This window comes from Colobus angolensis, unplaced genomic scaffold (assembly GCF_000951035.1).
Source record: "Colobus angolensis palliatus isolate OR3802 unplaced genomic scaffold, Cang.pa_1.0 Scaffold56, whole genome shotgun sequence".
Lineage (NCBI taxonomy): Eukaryota > Metazoa > Chordata > Mammalia > Primates > Cercopithecidae > Colobus > Colobus angolensis.
The window spans coordinates 22,116-38,244 of NW_012119154.1; positions in this window are offsets into that span (position 1 = coordinate 22,116).

Genomic DNA, 16,129 nt, shown 5'->3' on the forward strand with positions numbered 1-16,129 from the left:
TTACTCCCCTCCCCGCTCATAGTTTCCCATGTTATTAACATCTTGCATTGGTGTGGTACATTTGTTACAATTGATGAGCTAATATTGATACATTATTATTGGCTAAAGTCCACAGTTTACATTAGGGTTCACTCTGTGTTGTACATGTTATGGGTTTTACCAAATACAGTCATGTATCCACCATTACAGTATCACAGTATCACACAGAACAGTTTCACTGCCATAAAAGTCCTCTGTGCTCTGCCCATTCATCCCTCTTCCCCTAACCCTGGCAACCACTGATCTTTTTGCTGTCTTTGTACTTTGGCCTTTTCCAAAATGTCATATAGTTGGAATCATACAGTATGTAACCCTTTCAGACTGGTTTCTGTCACTCAGCAATATGCATTTAAAGTTCTTTCCTGACTTTTCATGGATATAATTTATTTTTAAATAAATTGAAAAATAAAATAGAATGAAAATAAAATAAAAAATGATAAAAATAAATCAGTGGATATGAATATTTTTCCGTGTCCTTACATAGAGATCTACCTTTTGCTCTTTAATGTCTACATACGTATTTTACAGTCTGACTGTACAAACAATTTTACTCTTTTTCTTTTATTTATTTGTTTATTCATTTATTTATTTATTTATTTTTTGAGATGGAGTCTCACTCTGTCACCCAGGCTGGAGTGCAATGGCATGATCTTGGCTCACTGCAACCTCAGCCTCCCAGGTTCAAGCGATTCTCCTGCCTCAGCCTCCTGAGTAGCTGGGATTACAGGTGTCTGCCACCACACCTGGCTAATTTTTTGTATTTTTACTAGAGCTAGGATTTCACCACGTTGGTCAGGCTGGTCTTGAACTCCTGACCTTGGGTGATCCACCAGCCTTGGCCTCCCAAAAGGGCTGGGATTACAGGCATGAGCCACCATGCCCGGCCTGATTTTACCCTTTTTCTTCTTGACAGACACGTAGGTTTTTTGTTTTCTTCAAATTTTTGAATTGTCTGTTTAGTTCCGACTAAACTTTGTACTTCTTAGCCTTAAAACATCATATTCAGTAAGAAATCATTATTGTTTCTATCGACAAACAAGACCTATTTATACAAGAAAACGGTGGTGGTAACTCAAAGAAAGAAGACAGAAGGGTCCTATAAGCAATGACAGAGGCATTTAGAGGAGGAAAGGTGCAGCAGGCCGGTGCCAGATGATCAGGAAGGACTTGACGGAGGGGTGGGCTTTTAAATCGAGCCTTGGAAGAATGGGTAGGGACTGGGACGACTGGGAGATTTGGATCCTTTCTGTTTCTAAAATGAAGAAGCCACAGCCTGTTGGTGCTGGCATTGGCCTTGTTGCTCAGCAGCCTGAGGGCTTGGAAACATGCCCACGCTGTCTGCTAAAGCCTTCTCCATCTGCCTTGCTTCACCCGAGGGAGCATGTAAAGGAAAGGCAGACGCGCTATTAAACAGGGCTTCCTGAAAACATAGATGGGTATGCTTGTGCGACTCCCAGGCAGGCCCTGACCAAAAAAGGCAAGGAGGCCTGGCCTCCAAGAGCTCTTGTTCCCAAAATATTCTTTGCTTGTGAAAATCAAGTAAATGCCAAAGGACTCATGGGGTAAATTTGCCTGATAGCTCCTGGGGCTATAATCTCATAACATTTCTTACCCTCTCTGGTACAGAAAACATCATGATACAACTGATCTTCTTCTACACTGACTGTTCTCATACTCAAGAACCACATGTTAGTCACCTTAGCTTCTGTAGGATCCACTCCGCAGAGTGACCCCGGTGTTGGCTGCTGAGTGACTGCCATGGTTTGAATGTGTCCCCCAAAGTTCATGTTTTGGAAACCTACTTCCAATGCAACAGTATTAAGAAGTGGGACTTTTAAGAGTGATTAGGTCATTAACGGATTATCATTATTCTTCTTCTTCTTATTATTATTATTTGAGACAGGGTTCATTCTTTCACCCAGGCTGGAATGCGGTGGTGTGATCACAGCTCACTGCAGCCTTGACCTCAGGGGCTCAATTGATCCTCCCACCTCAGCCTCCTAAGTAGCTAAGACTAAGACTAAAGGTTTGCACAACCACACTTCGCTCATTTTCTTTTTCTTTTTTTGTGTAGAGACGAAGCTTTGCTATGTTGCCCAGGCTGGTCTCAAACTCCTGGACTCAAGTGATCTGCCTGCCTTGGCCTCCCAAAGTGCTGAGCTCATGGGCATGAGGCACCATGCCCAGCCCAAATTAATCTTTTTATTTTTATTTTTAAAATTTTATTCTTTTTCCTTTTTTAAAAAATAAGAATTTTTTAAGTCTTATTTCTTATAGAGACAGGGTCTCACTGTGTTGGCCAGGCTGGTCTTGTACTCCTGGGCTCACGTGATCCTCCCATCTTGGCCTCCCAAAGTGCTGGGATTACAGGCATGAGCCACTGTGCCTGGCTATGGATTAGTGTTTTTAGCACAGGAGTGTGTTAGTTACCGTGGGAATGGGTTTGTTATTAAAGTGAGTTCAGCACTCTTTTGCTCATTCTTGCCATGTGATGCCTTTTGCCCTGTTATGATGCAGCAAGAAAGGCCTCAGCAGTTGAAGCCTCTGGATCATGGACTTCCCATCCTCCAGAACAGTGAGCAAAATGAACATCTTTTTTTTTTTTTTGAGACAGAGTCTCACTCTGTTGCCCAAACTGGAGTACAATGGTGCAATCTCGGCTCACTGCAACTTCTGCCTCCCCAGTTCAAGCAATTCTCCTGCCTCAACCTCCAAAGTAGCTGGGATTATAGGCGCCCTGTAATCACCACGCCCAGTTAATTTTTGTATTTTTAGTAGAGATGGGTTTCACCATGTTGGTCAGGCTGGTCTTGAACTTCTGACTTCAGGTGATCCACCCAACTCAGCCTCCCAAAATGCTGGGATTACAGGCGTGAGCCACTGCACCTGGCCATGAACATCTATTTTTATAAATCACCCAATCTGTGGTATTCCATTGTAGCTGCACGAAACTGACAACTAAATGAACAAACATTGTTAGAAGATACTTCTTGGCCTGGTGTGGTGGCTTACGCCTGTAATCCCAGCACTTTGGGAGGCCGAGGCGGGCCTATCACAAGGTCAGGAGTTCGAGACCAGCCTGGCCAAGATGGTGAAACTCTGCCTCTACTAAAAATACAAAAATTAGCCATGTGGTGGCAGGCACCTGTGGTCCCAGCTACTTGGGAGGCTGAGGCAGAGAACTGCTTGCACCCGGGAGGTGGAGGTTGCAGTAAGCCGAGATCGCGCCACGGCACTCCAGCCTGGCGACAGAGCAAGACTCTATCTCAACAAAAAAAAAAAAAGAAGAAGAAGAAGTTACTTCTCCTAATTTGGGTCTCCCTAGAAGCACACTCTGGGACAAGGATTCTCGTGTAAGTTGTTTAGCTGGGAATTAATCCCAGGGACACCATAAGGGAGAGAGGAAGTGAGATGGGGAAGAAGCGGGGAAGCAGCCAATAAAAGGGTGTGTTATTAAGCAGGTTTTCTCTGTAGGCAGCTGGAGTCTAATCTCAGGGAAGCTCCGGGAAATGGTGCAAAACATTTCCTCAGAATTATCCCACCCCAGGGTGAGGTGGCTCAACTAATTTATGTGCCAAATCCTGAGAGGCATTTGTTGAGGGCTGCGCCTGGGGCTGTCATAACTTCCCAGCCCTTTCAACCTGCCACACATAGGACAGGGTGGCCTTCCACAGTGTCAGAAACTCCCTCAGGCTCCATGATGCAGATGCTGGAAGGTGGAAGTCGGCCAGAGCGCACTGACGTGGAAAGTCTGAGGGAAAGTCTATGGGTGAGGCACACACTGCATTTTCTACACCACTTTCCAGGGAAAAATGTCCACAGGAGATCTGAATCCTCTCCATGGCATTTGTGACAACTGGCTGTTCCTATACCCATCCCACAGCTGAACTGAGAAGAAACTTAGTACATATCAGGGCAAATGATTTCATTGCTGGCAACTTCAAGTGTTGAGGTGCTTTCCCATGTATCCTAAAATCTCCCTGTCCCTACATTCCCCGGTGGCTGCTAGTTCAACTCTCTGGAGCTGCTCAAAATATCTAAAGCATTTTCTGCATGTCAGCCTTTAAATATCTGACATAGTCACAATAGTCACTCTGTATACCCATGGTTCCCTCTTTTTTAAACATCTGCAGTTCTTTCAACATAATCCTCACATGATATGGTTTTGAGTTCCCAGCCATCCTTCACACACCTAAGAAAAATTTTTTATAAAGGGAAAATAAAATATCCACTAAGGACCATGTACTTAATTGCCTTTAAACACTGGCATCTCTTCAACCCACATTCTTTAAATACATGATGACAACATAGTGAGAAAAGAGGCTGGGCTTCCTTGGGGAGATGGATGGAGGATGAAGTTTGTTAGACTCAGCGTCCCCTCTACATTCCAGCACAATTCAACTCTTGTTACAAACTTGCAAATACCTACAACAAAAAGAAAGCCCTGTAAGTAATTGTTGTATCTTCTCCAAAGGCATATTAGTGATTTGAGTTCTTGTTCTCTACCCTTACCCCAAATTGTTCACAAATGTTATTCATTTCAGTCATGTGCAGCACTTTTCCTGAGTGGACTAGGGAAAATTGATTTTCTCCATCTTGTTACATTTCTAGCACAGTCTTGTTGAGCCTCCTGCTCCTTTCATAGACTAATTCCTTGCCCAGCAGTTGCTCAGCTTTCCTGACAAGGTTTATAGTACTTTCTGTAATGCTCATTGCACCCCTTGGAAAAAAAGATTATTCCTGTTATATTGTGTTATACTGCAGAAGAGGACACTGAGGCTCAAAGAAGTGAATATTTTTGTCTAAATATTCTAGAATTTTGTCTAAAATGGGAACCTAGGCTTTGCCTGACTCTGAGCAATTTCTGTTATCTCTTTCCTGTTTAGGATCCATTCCTCCTCATTCTGGTATAACGCCCACATTTATCTTTTGGAAACCACCCCCTCTACTTACTTCAATCTTTGTTATTTGGGTGACGATGTCTCCACCCTGGGTTCCAGGCACGAGCCAATCACCATACACTCTTCCCTTGGCCAGTTATTGGTTCAAAGATGAGCACGTGACCAGAGTTAGGCACTTATTTAATTTAATTTAATTAATTTATTTATTTTTTGAGGTGGAGTTTTGCTCTGTTGCCCAGGCTGAAGCACAGTGGTGCAATCTCGGCTCACTGCAATCTCTGCCTCCCAGGTTCAGGTGATTCTCCTGCCTCAGCCTCCCGAGCAGCTAGGACTACAGGCACACACCACCACGCCTGGTTAATTTTTGTATTTTTAATAGAGACAGGGTTTCACCATATTGGCTAGGCTGGTCTCGAACTCCTGACCTTGTGATCCACGCACCTCATCCTCCCAAAGTGCTGTGATTACAGGCGTGAGCCACTGTGCCCCGCCAGGTTCTTATTTTAATCGGATGAAAGAAAGCAAGAAATTCTTCTTTCCAATGAGACTAGAAGTCGTAAGAGTGATGTGAGCCTGAATCTACCAGGAGCCACCTCGTAAAGCCTAATAATGGAGCCATCAAAGAGGATAATTGAGATAAAGGGGAGAGAGGGTGAGCTCAGATGGCATCACTGGAGTCCCTATATCCAGCTCAATCTATTTATCTCTGGACTTCTCTGTTACAAGATCAATAAGTCAAAATCAGTCTCTCTCTCTGTCTCCCCACCCCACCATGTTCTTCTCCCTCTGCCTCTTTCTCTCTCTTCCCCTTCCTCCCTCCCTACCTTCTAAGCAAGTTTGAGCTGAGATTTATTATTTGCAATGGATCAACCGAAATAATCGTAGCAAATTAGTACTCCTCTCCCCAAGCTCTTCCCGCAACACAGCACAGATTACATTTTGGTATAGACACCACACATATCCACATCCACGCAATCATTTATTTTTTTCAGACCCATTTGCTCTCACAAACTGATATGGTTTGGATGTTTGTCCCTTTCAAATCTCATGTTGGAATGTGATCCCTAATGTTGCAGGTAGGGCCTAGTGGGAGGTGTTTGGGTCATGGGGGCAGATCCTTCATGAGTGGACTGGTGCCATCCTAGTAATAATGAGTGAATGCTTGCTCTATTAGATCATGAGAGAGCTGGTTGTTAGAAGGAGACCAGCACCTCCTTTTTTCTCTCCCTTTTGTTCCCTCTCTTGCCATGTGACACACCTGCTCCCTCTTTGCCTTCTGCCATAAGTAAAAGATTCCTGGAGCCTCACCAGAAGCAGATGCTAGTGCCATGCGTCTGTAGCCTGCAAAACTATGAGCCAGATAAACTCCTTTTCTTATAAATTTCCCAGCATTGGGTATTCCTTTACAGCAATGCAAAATGGAACAACACACACTTTGAGAGAAGTGGGGGCTGGGTCTGTGTTAAGTGGTTAAAGTCTTTTTTTTTTCCTGAGACGGAGTCTTGTCCTGTCACCCAGGCTGGAGTGCAGTGGCACGATCTTGGCTCACTACAACCTCCGCCTCCCGGGTTCAAGCCATTCTCCTGCCTCAGCCTTCCGAGTAGCTAGGATTACAGGCACGCGCCACCATGCCCGGCTAATTTTTGTATTTTTAGTAGAGAAGGGGTTTCACCATGTTGGCCAGGCTGGTCTCGAACTCCTGACCTTGTGATCCTCCCACCTCGGCCTCCCAAAGTATGGGATTACAGGCATGAGCCAACGTGCCCAGCCTATAGTCTTTTTTATAAGTGAAGAAACTGAGACTCAGAGAGGCTAAATGACTTATCTGAGATCATACAGTGAGCCAGTGGGTGGCAGACCTGGTAGAAGGACCAGATCCTGGGTCTTAGGCCAGTGTTCTTTCCACTGTATCTTGCTGGATTCCTGGGCTCATGACTCACCTTAATCAACAAGCTATGTAATTTTCCAAAAAAGCTCATCCCTCTGGACTTTAATTCTCATCTATTAAATGAGGAAGTTGGCAACTATTCCAAAGGACTCTTCCAAACTTTTATTCAGGTGCTCCATGATATTGCTTCATAACTGTGCCTAGGACTGGCTGGGTTGACTCTAAGACCCTAATGAGAGAATGTCACATGAGTCAGCACACACACACTCATGTACACACCTGTCGTTATAGTCTCTAGTGTTTTTGTACTGAGAAGGAGTAAACATTGGTAACAACCCAAGAGTAATAAAATAATTGTGTAGATGCCCCGTACCCCATCTGCTCTATTGCTGTTTTTAAAACAAGTGCCATGTGCTTTAATCTTTTTTTTCTTTTAGTCCTCAAAATGAAATAAAGCAGTCTTTGTGTTGCTGCATTTCCACTGACAATGAGACAACGGGCTCTGCACCAGTCCTGGGTTACTCACTGAACTCTACATTGGGGAGTGGGAAAGTGGAGGAACTGAAAAGCCTGCCTCCTCCCAGTTCCTTAGGTGTGGAGACAAGGTTCAGACATAGCTCCAAGCCAAACATGCGTTCTCCTAGCTGGGGCCTATGGCTTCTCAAGATGTCAAACAGGGAAGTAGTATGTACATACACTGATGTATTACTGATAATTTATTTCTCTCTCTCTATCTCTCTTTTTTTTTTTTTGAGATGGAGTCTCGCTCTGTTGCCTAGGCTGGAGTGCAGTGGCACCATCTCAGCTCAATGCAACCTCCGCCTCCTGGGTTCAAGCAGTTCTCTGCCTCAGCCTCCCAAGTAGCTAGGATTATAAGATCCCCCCACCAGGCCCAGCTAATTTTTGTATTTTTAATAGAGACGGGGTTTCACCATCTTGGCCAGGCTGATCTTGAACTCTTGGCCTCATGATCCACCTGCCTCGGCCTCCCAAAGTGCTGGGATTACAGGTGTGAGCCACCGCACCTGGCGATAATTTATTTATCTTATTATTTTATTTTTATCAGTACCAAAGACCAAGACCAGTGGTTTTTTGTTTTGTTTTGTTTTTTGTTTTCGAGATGCAGTCTCACTCTGTTGCCCAGGCTGGAGTGCAGTGGTATGATTTCAACTCACTGCAACCTCCGTCTCCCAAGTTCAAGTGATACTCCTGCCTCAGCCTCCCAAGTAGCTGAGATTACAGGCTCCCACCACCACGCCCAACTACTTTTTGTATTCTTAGTAGAGATGAGGTTTCACCATGTTAGCTGTGCTGGTCTCAAATTCCTGACTTCAAGTGATCTGCCTGCCTTGGCCTTCCAAAGTGCTGGGATTACAGGTGTGAGCCCCTGCACCTGGCCCAAAACTAGTGTTAATGAGAATCTAAATCCCACTTAGACTACTTGCTTGTTGTGGGCACCTCCCGGGCCTTCATTTACTTTGCAGGTTCTTTTAGTCGCTCTTGGACTTTTCTTTTTCCTGCATACTGCTTTAAAAGATTTCTAAAAGGAATAGGAACACAAAGGATATTGCCTTGCTATATTTTGTTGAACCCTAATTGTGTCAGAAAAAACTCAAACCATCTGTCTGCTGTTCTCACACCACAACAACAATGAACTTCTGTGAGCAAATGTGTGGGGGTTTCTCCCCACACATCATGCAAGCAATCACTTTTGCAGTGGATCCCAGCTGTACAGCATCAGAAACCACGGGATGAGGGCTCTGTCTCACAAGTCCGCCCCCACTCCTTCCCACCAGTCATGAGTCTAGGCCCCTGGAACATTTAACCAACCAGCTTTAACTTGGGGTTTTCACAACCCCCTCCTTGGGTTGGATTAATTTGTTAGAGCAGCCCACAGAACTAGGGAAATACTTCTAATGACCAATTTAATGCAAAGGACATCTTAAAGGACACAAATAAACAGCCACATGAAGAGATACACAGGGTGAGTTCTAGAAGGGTCCCTGAGTGCGGGAGCTTTTGTCCCTGTGAAGTTGGGGACATTCTCTTGGCACATGGATGAGTTCTTGTTCACTTCCCTGAAAGCTGGGGAATGGGGTGAAAGTTCCACCCCCTCTAACCCTGCCTTTTTCCTTCTGGTGACCAGGCCCCCATCCTGAAACTACCTAGGGACTGCCAGCCTTGAGTCAACTCAGTGTATGAAAGACACTTATCACTTTGAATATTCCGAGGATTTTAGGAGTTGTGTGCCAGCACACAGGGTCAAAGACCAAATACATATTTCTCAGTATTACACCAATACAAATCCTTCCCAGTGAACTGCCATCAACTGGCTTGTGAGAATCTGGATCATTAGCAACCCAAAAACGCTTCTCGAGTTCCTGCACTCTCCTTGTGCAGAGCTAGCTGGGATCCACCTGCCTTGACTTCCCAAAGAGCTGTGATTATAGGCATTATTCTAGCTGCTTCATTGCTCCCTTCATAAGGGAGACACCATGTCCTGACAAAGCATTACTTGCCCAAAGTAATGTCCTGTACTCTGTCTGTTCTTTAGAAAATTAGCATTACACTGTCACATGTTCACCTTTTACTATCCCAGATGTTATTTCTGAATTCGGAATTAGTTTTAGTTAATAGGACTTTAAAACTTTTGCTGGAGTGGGAGGGTAGGTGAGTATACTTGAGTGTAGAAGCATATTCCAAAGCTCAACAAAACAACAGCAAAGCCTCACTCATTGTTTAATTTAGAATAAGGTGGAACGTGGTCTTCTATGTGAAGGAAAAAAAGGCACTTGGTATAATTCTGACTTTCTCAGGAGTCAGGGGCTCTCTCTTTTATTCTTTTGAGACAGGGTCTCACTCCGTTGTCCAGGCTGGAGTGCAGTGGCACAATCACGATGAACTGCAGGCTCTACTTCCTGGGCTCAGGTGATCCTCTCACCTCAGCCCCCCAAGTAGCTGGGACTATAGGTGTGTGCCACCAGGCCTGCTTTTTTTTTTTTTTTTTTTTGGTAGAGACGGGGTTTTGCCATGTTGCCTGGCTGTTCTCAAACTCCTGAGCTCTAGTGATTCACCTGCCTTGACCTCCCAAAGAGCTGTGATTACAGGCATTAGCCACCGTGCCCAGCCCAGATTGGTCTATTATTGATGTCCAAGCTCTTTCAGAGAGAACCTTAATGAGTTCTCTCATTAAGGTTGGGCAATATGTACATTTTAACACTTCAAGAAGGAAAGGTGATAAAGTTCCCAGATAGATTTCCTGCTGCACAAACTGACAAAAATGTCCTAGAGTTCATAAGATGTAGCCATAAAACATTGAGGTGTTGTTTCTATAAGAAGAACACCTCTGTCATGATGTCCATATGTAGAAACCCTGCCCTGTATCATAAGCCTGGATGGATCCCTCTGCTTAGACGCAGATAATCCCTTAATATGGACATCAGATCCATTACTTAATTATTGAACCACTGGGGAATTAAAGACCAAGAGTACTCATGAGGCCAGGCATGGTGGTTCTCACCTGTAATACTAACACTCTGGGAGGCCAAGGCAGGAGGATTTCTTGAGCCCTGAAGTTCAAGACCAGCCTGGGCAACACAGGGACGCCTTGTCTTTAAAAATATAAAAGTAACTCAGCCAGTTGTGGTGGTGTATGCCTGTGGTCCCAGCTACTAGGGAGCCTAGGGCAAGAGGATCTCTGGAGCCCAGGAGTTTGAAGCTGCAGTGAACTGTGATCATTGGATCACTTTCTTCCAAACTACGCAACAGAACGAGACTGTTTTTCTTTTTTTAAAAAAAGAGTGCTCATGGAACAGTTGGCCTCAGAGCAATGTCTCTTGTTAAACTGTTGGCAACCACAGTATCAGCTTGCTGTTCCCTTATAGGCATAGAACAAAATTTGTTTCTGCAGTTTCCTGAAATAACTTCCTAGTCTAATCTAATCTTGCCAATCCCTTAAGGGCCAGCTCAAACCCCATCATCACGGGTTCCATAAAGACATTCCCAATTACCTCTGTCTAGCCACAGCCTGCAGTCCTAAGCTGTCTTACTTCCTTCTTCTTAGCCAGAATCTAATTCAAACTCCCTACACCCCGCCTTTGTTCTTGGTCTATATTTTGGAGGTTTTTACCTCTTCTTATCTCTTCCTCTTTCTCCCTAACATCTTTCTGATGTCTGGGGCTCTGGACCTTGTGTCTCATTTCCTGTATCTAGCCTCACACTTGCCCCTGGTATCTGATACTGATATGGCTTCTCTGGAAATGACCAGAGCTCCCTTCTTTGGCTCCAATGTTGGTACTTGTCTTTTGGATTTTGTCCACTAGTGAAAGATCTGGATACTCTCCCTGACTCACTCCATTCCTGGAACCTACCTCAATGCTGACCTCTAAGGCCAGCTAGTTTCTGGTCCTGTCCAAAGGAAACTGAACAACCACAGCAAGAAATGCTTTTTCCTTGGGCTAAATGTTTTACCCCAGGTAGGCAGTAACTCTCTTGATGTGGGACAACAAATCATAAAACAGGTAAGGCCTAGCCTCGTAAGTTTTGGAGTTAGATGTTTCTGAGTTCTAATCGCAGCTTGCCATTAAATTCATTTACTTTTTATGATCTTGGGCAAGTAATGAGCCTTTCTGAACCTCAGTTTTTTTTTCTTATCAGTTAAATGGGAATAATAGTACTTACTTTATAGGATTAATGTGACGATTAATGAGCAATAAAGTGAAACTTTGAAATGTTAACAAAATCCTTTCACACTAGTACAAACTCTAATGCTTGGTCCAAGGGTGGTGTGGAGTGTGTGTGTGTGTGTGTTTGTGTGTGTATGTTACCAGGAAACAATTTCCAAGAACTGTCAGGATCTATGCAGAATATCTGGCACACAGAAAGCACTCAATAAATGTAAGCTTAAAAGAAAAAAGCACGTCGGGTGTGGTGGCTCACACCGTAATCCCAGCATTTTGGGAGGCCGAGGTGGGCGGATCACTTGAGGTCAGGATTTCAAGACCAGCCTGGCCAACATAGTGAAACCCCGTCTCTACTAAAAATACAAAAATTAGCCAGACATGGAGGTGTGCTCCTGTCAGCCCAGCTACTCGTGAGTCTGAGGCAGGAGAATCGCTTGAATCCAGGAGGCAGACGTTGCAGTGAGCTGAGATCGCATCACTGCACTCCAGCTTGGGTGACAGAGTGGGGACTCTGTCTCTAAAAAGAAAAGAAAAAAGAAAAGAAATAGAAGATTGAAAGTCAACAGATGGGGCCGGGCATGGTGGCTCACGCCTGTAATCCTAGCACTTTGGGAGGCCGAGGCAGGTGAATCACCTGAGGTCAGGAGTTTGAGACCAGCCTGGCCAACATAGTGAAAACCTGTCTCTACTAAAAGTACAAAAAAATTTAGCTGGGCGTGGTGGCAGGTGCCTGTAATCCAGCTACTTCGGAGGCTGAGGCAGGAGAATTTCTTGAACCTGGGAGGCAGAGGTCGCAGTGAGCCAAGATCGCATCACTGTCCTCCAGCCTGGGCAATGACAGTGAGAGACTCCATCTCAAAACAAAGAGAAAGTCAACAGATGTATCACCGTCCTTCCGGATCAGAAAAACAGGCTGGGGCAAAGGGCAGTCACTTACACTTACTTTACAGATTTTTCCGGGGTTTAAGCCTGCTGTGGAAATTTAAATTTCTTTCTTTCTTTCTTTTTTTTTTTTTCAGATGGAGTCTCACCAGGTGCAGTGGCTCATGCCTGTAATCTCAGCATTTTGGGAGGCCAAGGCGGGCAGATCACCTGAGTTTAGGAGTTCAAGACCAGCCTGGCCTGCAGTGGTGCGATGTCAGCTCACTGTAACTGCCATCTCCCTGGTTCAAGTGATTCTCCTGCCTCAGCCTCCTAGGTGTGAAAGCACAGTGAGAGCTTACTTAGTAAAGGAGGCAATTGAGGCATGGACTCTGGATTACTTGGTTTGCATGTGAAAGGTAAACTTTACTAGGTTTACCTAGTAAAGGTTAAAAAAAAAATGTAGGTGAGTCCTTTACTATTTCCAGGAATTGACTAGCCATTAGAAAGTCAGTTCTTCCAGGCTGCAAAAAGCCGCAGATGTCAAAGCACCCAAAACCCTTGGTTAACACAAGTTTCAACAATCATTGTCAGAGCCAGGGACTGTACTAGTTTGCGAGAGCTGCTATAGCAAAATAACACAGACTGGGTGCCTTATTCAGCTATGAGAAATTTGTTTTCTCACAGTTTTGGAGGCTAGAAGTCCAAGATCAAGGTGTTGGCAAGGTTAATTTCATTCTGAGGCCTCTCACCTTCTTGTTGCATCCTCACATGGTTTTTCCGTTGTGCATGCACCTCTCTGGTGTCTCATTGTGTGTCCAAATTTCCTCTTATTATAAGGACACCAGTCAGATTAGATTTGAACCTACCTTAACAGCCTCATTTTAACTCCACCTCTTTAAAGGCCTTGTCTTTAAACACAGTCACATTCTCAGGTACTGGGGGTTAGGGCTCCAACATTTGATTTTTAGGAGGACAGCTTTTTGATCACCTGAAAATAAGACATGGATTTGGGACCAGGTCCAGTGGCTCATGCCTGTAATCCTAGCAATTTGGGAGGTCAAGGCGAGTGGATCATCTGAGGTCAAGAGTTCGAGACCAGCCTGACCAACATGGTGAAACCCCATCCCTACTAAAAATACAAAAATTAGCTAGGCGTGGTGGCACTGCCTGTAATCCTAGCTATTTGGGAGGCTGAGACAGGAGAATCACTTGAAACTGCAAAGCAGAGGTTGCAGTGAGTGGAGACTGCACCATTGCACTATAGCCTGGGTGACAAGAGCGAAACTCCATCTCAAAAAAAAAAAAAAGACATGGATTTGGTAGAGGGAAAGATGCACACCTGAGGACTATGAGCTAGCAACATTTGGGTAGTATGTGAATATGACCTCATTCGTATCTATGAGCTTTGGGGGCATAGAGACATTTAGAGTACAGAGATGTTTGCTTATGTGAAAGATTATCAATACATCTATACGGCCAGGCATGGTGGCTCACGCCTGTAATTTCAGCACTTTGGGATGCCAATGTGGGCGGATCACCTGAGGTCAGGAGTTCAAGACCAGCCTGGCCAACAGGGTGAAACCTCATCTCTACTAAAAATATAAAAATTGGCTGGGCATGATGACGCATGTCTGTAATCCCAGTCATTCAGGAGACTGAGGCAGGAGAATCACTTGAGCCCAGGAGGCAGAGGCTGCAGTGAGCCAAGATTGTGCCACTGCACTCCAGCTTGGGCGACAGAGTGAGACTCTGTCTCAAAATAACTAACTAGATAAATAAATAAATAAAATAAATCTATACTGAATCGGGATTCAATCAATACCAAAAGCCAATGCCCATAACTCCAGGGGGATCAAATCCCCTTTCAAAAGCACATCAATCATATTTACTTGCATTAATAGTTAATGCCCTGAAAACGTAGAGCCTGGCTCCTCTCTTTGACAGCAAAAGTTCATTCAGATATTGCAGGGAGAGATAGGGTCAACAGGCTTGACTGTCTGAAAGAGAGTAAATGATATACAGGTTTTAAAGTTCAATGGAGCAATAAATTGGCCATTGACTCGTTTCTCCTCTGCCCTGGTCAGTAGAATCTTGTATAGGCTCTCTTCTTGAACATACACACACACACACAAGCCCCAAATTTGTTGCAGCCCACCAAATTTCTCCCTCACTAGATACCATGCAGGACTCTAGAGAATTCCTTTCATGCCACCTATGCTCTGCTTGAAGAGGTGGTTGGGAACAGCTGGCAGAAGCCATGCTGCTTGTCTCTCCTCCTCCCCATGCCCCTTCCTTCTCACAGGAAGTATAAAACCTTTATAATGAATAAAGAGAGAGAGGGAGAGAGCATAGGTCATGCCAGGAATTCTGACTCCAGCTCTTCAGGAGTAAAGGGTCCAGATTTGTCAATAACCATAGTGTTCCTAGCAGTATTTGGGTTTTTTTTTTTTTTTTTTTTTTTGATGGAGTCTTCACTCTTGTCACCAAGGCTGGAGTGCAATGTCATGATCTCAGCTCACTGCAACCTCTGCTTCCCAGGTTCAAGTGATTCTCCTGCCTCAGCCTCCTGAGTAGTTGGGAATTACAGGCACACATCACCATGCCTGGCTAATTTTTGTATTTTTTGTAGAGACAGGGTTTCATCATATTGGCCAGGCTGGTCTCAAACTCCTGACCTCAAGTGATCTGCCTGCCTCAGCCTCCCAAAGTGTTAAGATTACAGGTGTGAGCCACCAAGCTCAGCCTTCTAGCAGTATTTGAATTAACCAAGCAATAGGACTGATGGAAGCAGACTTAGACAAAGTGCTCTGAGAGGGTTTGTACCAATCAGAAGTGGTGAATGCTAGTAAGAAAAACCAACACTGGATAACTTAAGCAAAATGAGAGATTCCTGGAAGGTTGTCAGGAAGGGGTTCACAGGATCCACCAGGTCTGGAATAAGGAGGATAGAAATCCTTGGAAACAGGTTGGAAATGAGGGAGCTTCAGAAATGGTCACAGAAACAATCTAGCTAGGGTTCTCATTATCTTTCTAAATGTCAACCTGTTGCTGGACAAGACCACAAAACATGGCCACCAGTGGATACTGTTGCCACTCTGCAAGTGCACGCCTGCAGGCCTATGCTTCTTGCATTATACTCTGCCAATTCAAAGTGCCAAGAGTGATCATCTGATCAATTGGCCTAGCTTCCTTGCTTGAACTCCTACTGCTAGGGGCAGGAGAAAGTGGGGCTACCTCCCCTTTGTCTTACCTTGGTCTTGGAAAGTTAGGAAGAACAGTGTCTTAAAATAATAGGGATATTGGTGGATTTCTCCAAAGCCCAAAGGGAGGTTGAATGTTGGAAATGAAAAACAATTAATGAAGATTCACCACAACTATGACTCTAGCTACAGAAATTAAAAGCTATGTCAGGAAAAAGAATACTGAATGCAGAATAGTATTAATATGTATGTACCAGCCCATAGTTGGTGAAGCAGAGAAAACAAGATGTACACCGAAAGTCTGAGCCCTTCCTTTCAAGGTATAAAGTTGTCAAAGGGAAGTGTCTTCCAAGCTAGAGACTACATTTACCGACACTCTTTTTTTTTGTTTTGTTTTTTTGAGGCAGAGTCTCGCTTTGTCACCCAGACTGGAGTGCAGTGGCGGGACCACAGCTCATTGCAGCCTCAACCTCCATGGGCTAAAGTGGTCCTCCTGCCTCAGCCTCCTGAGTAGCTGGGACTACAGGCGCATACCACCATGCCAGGCTAATTTTT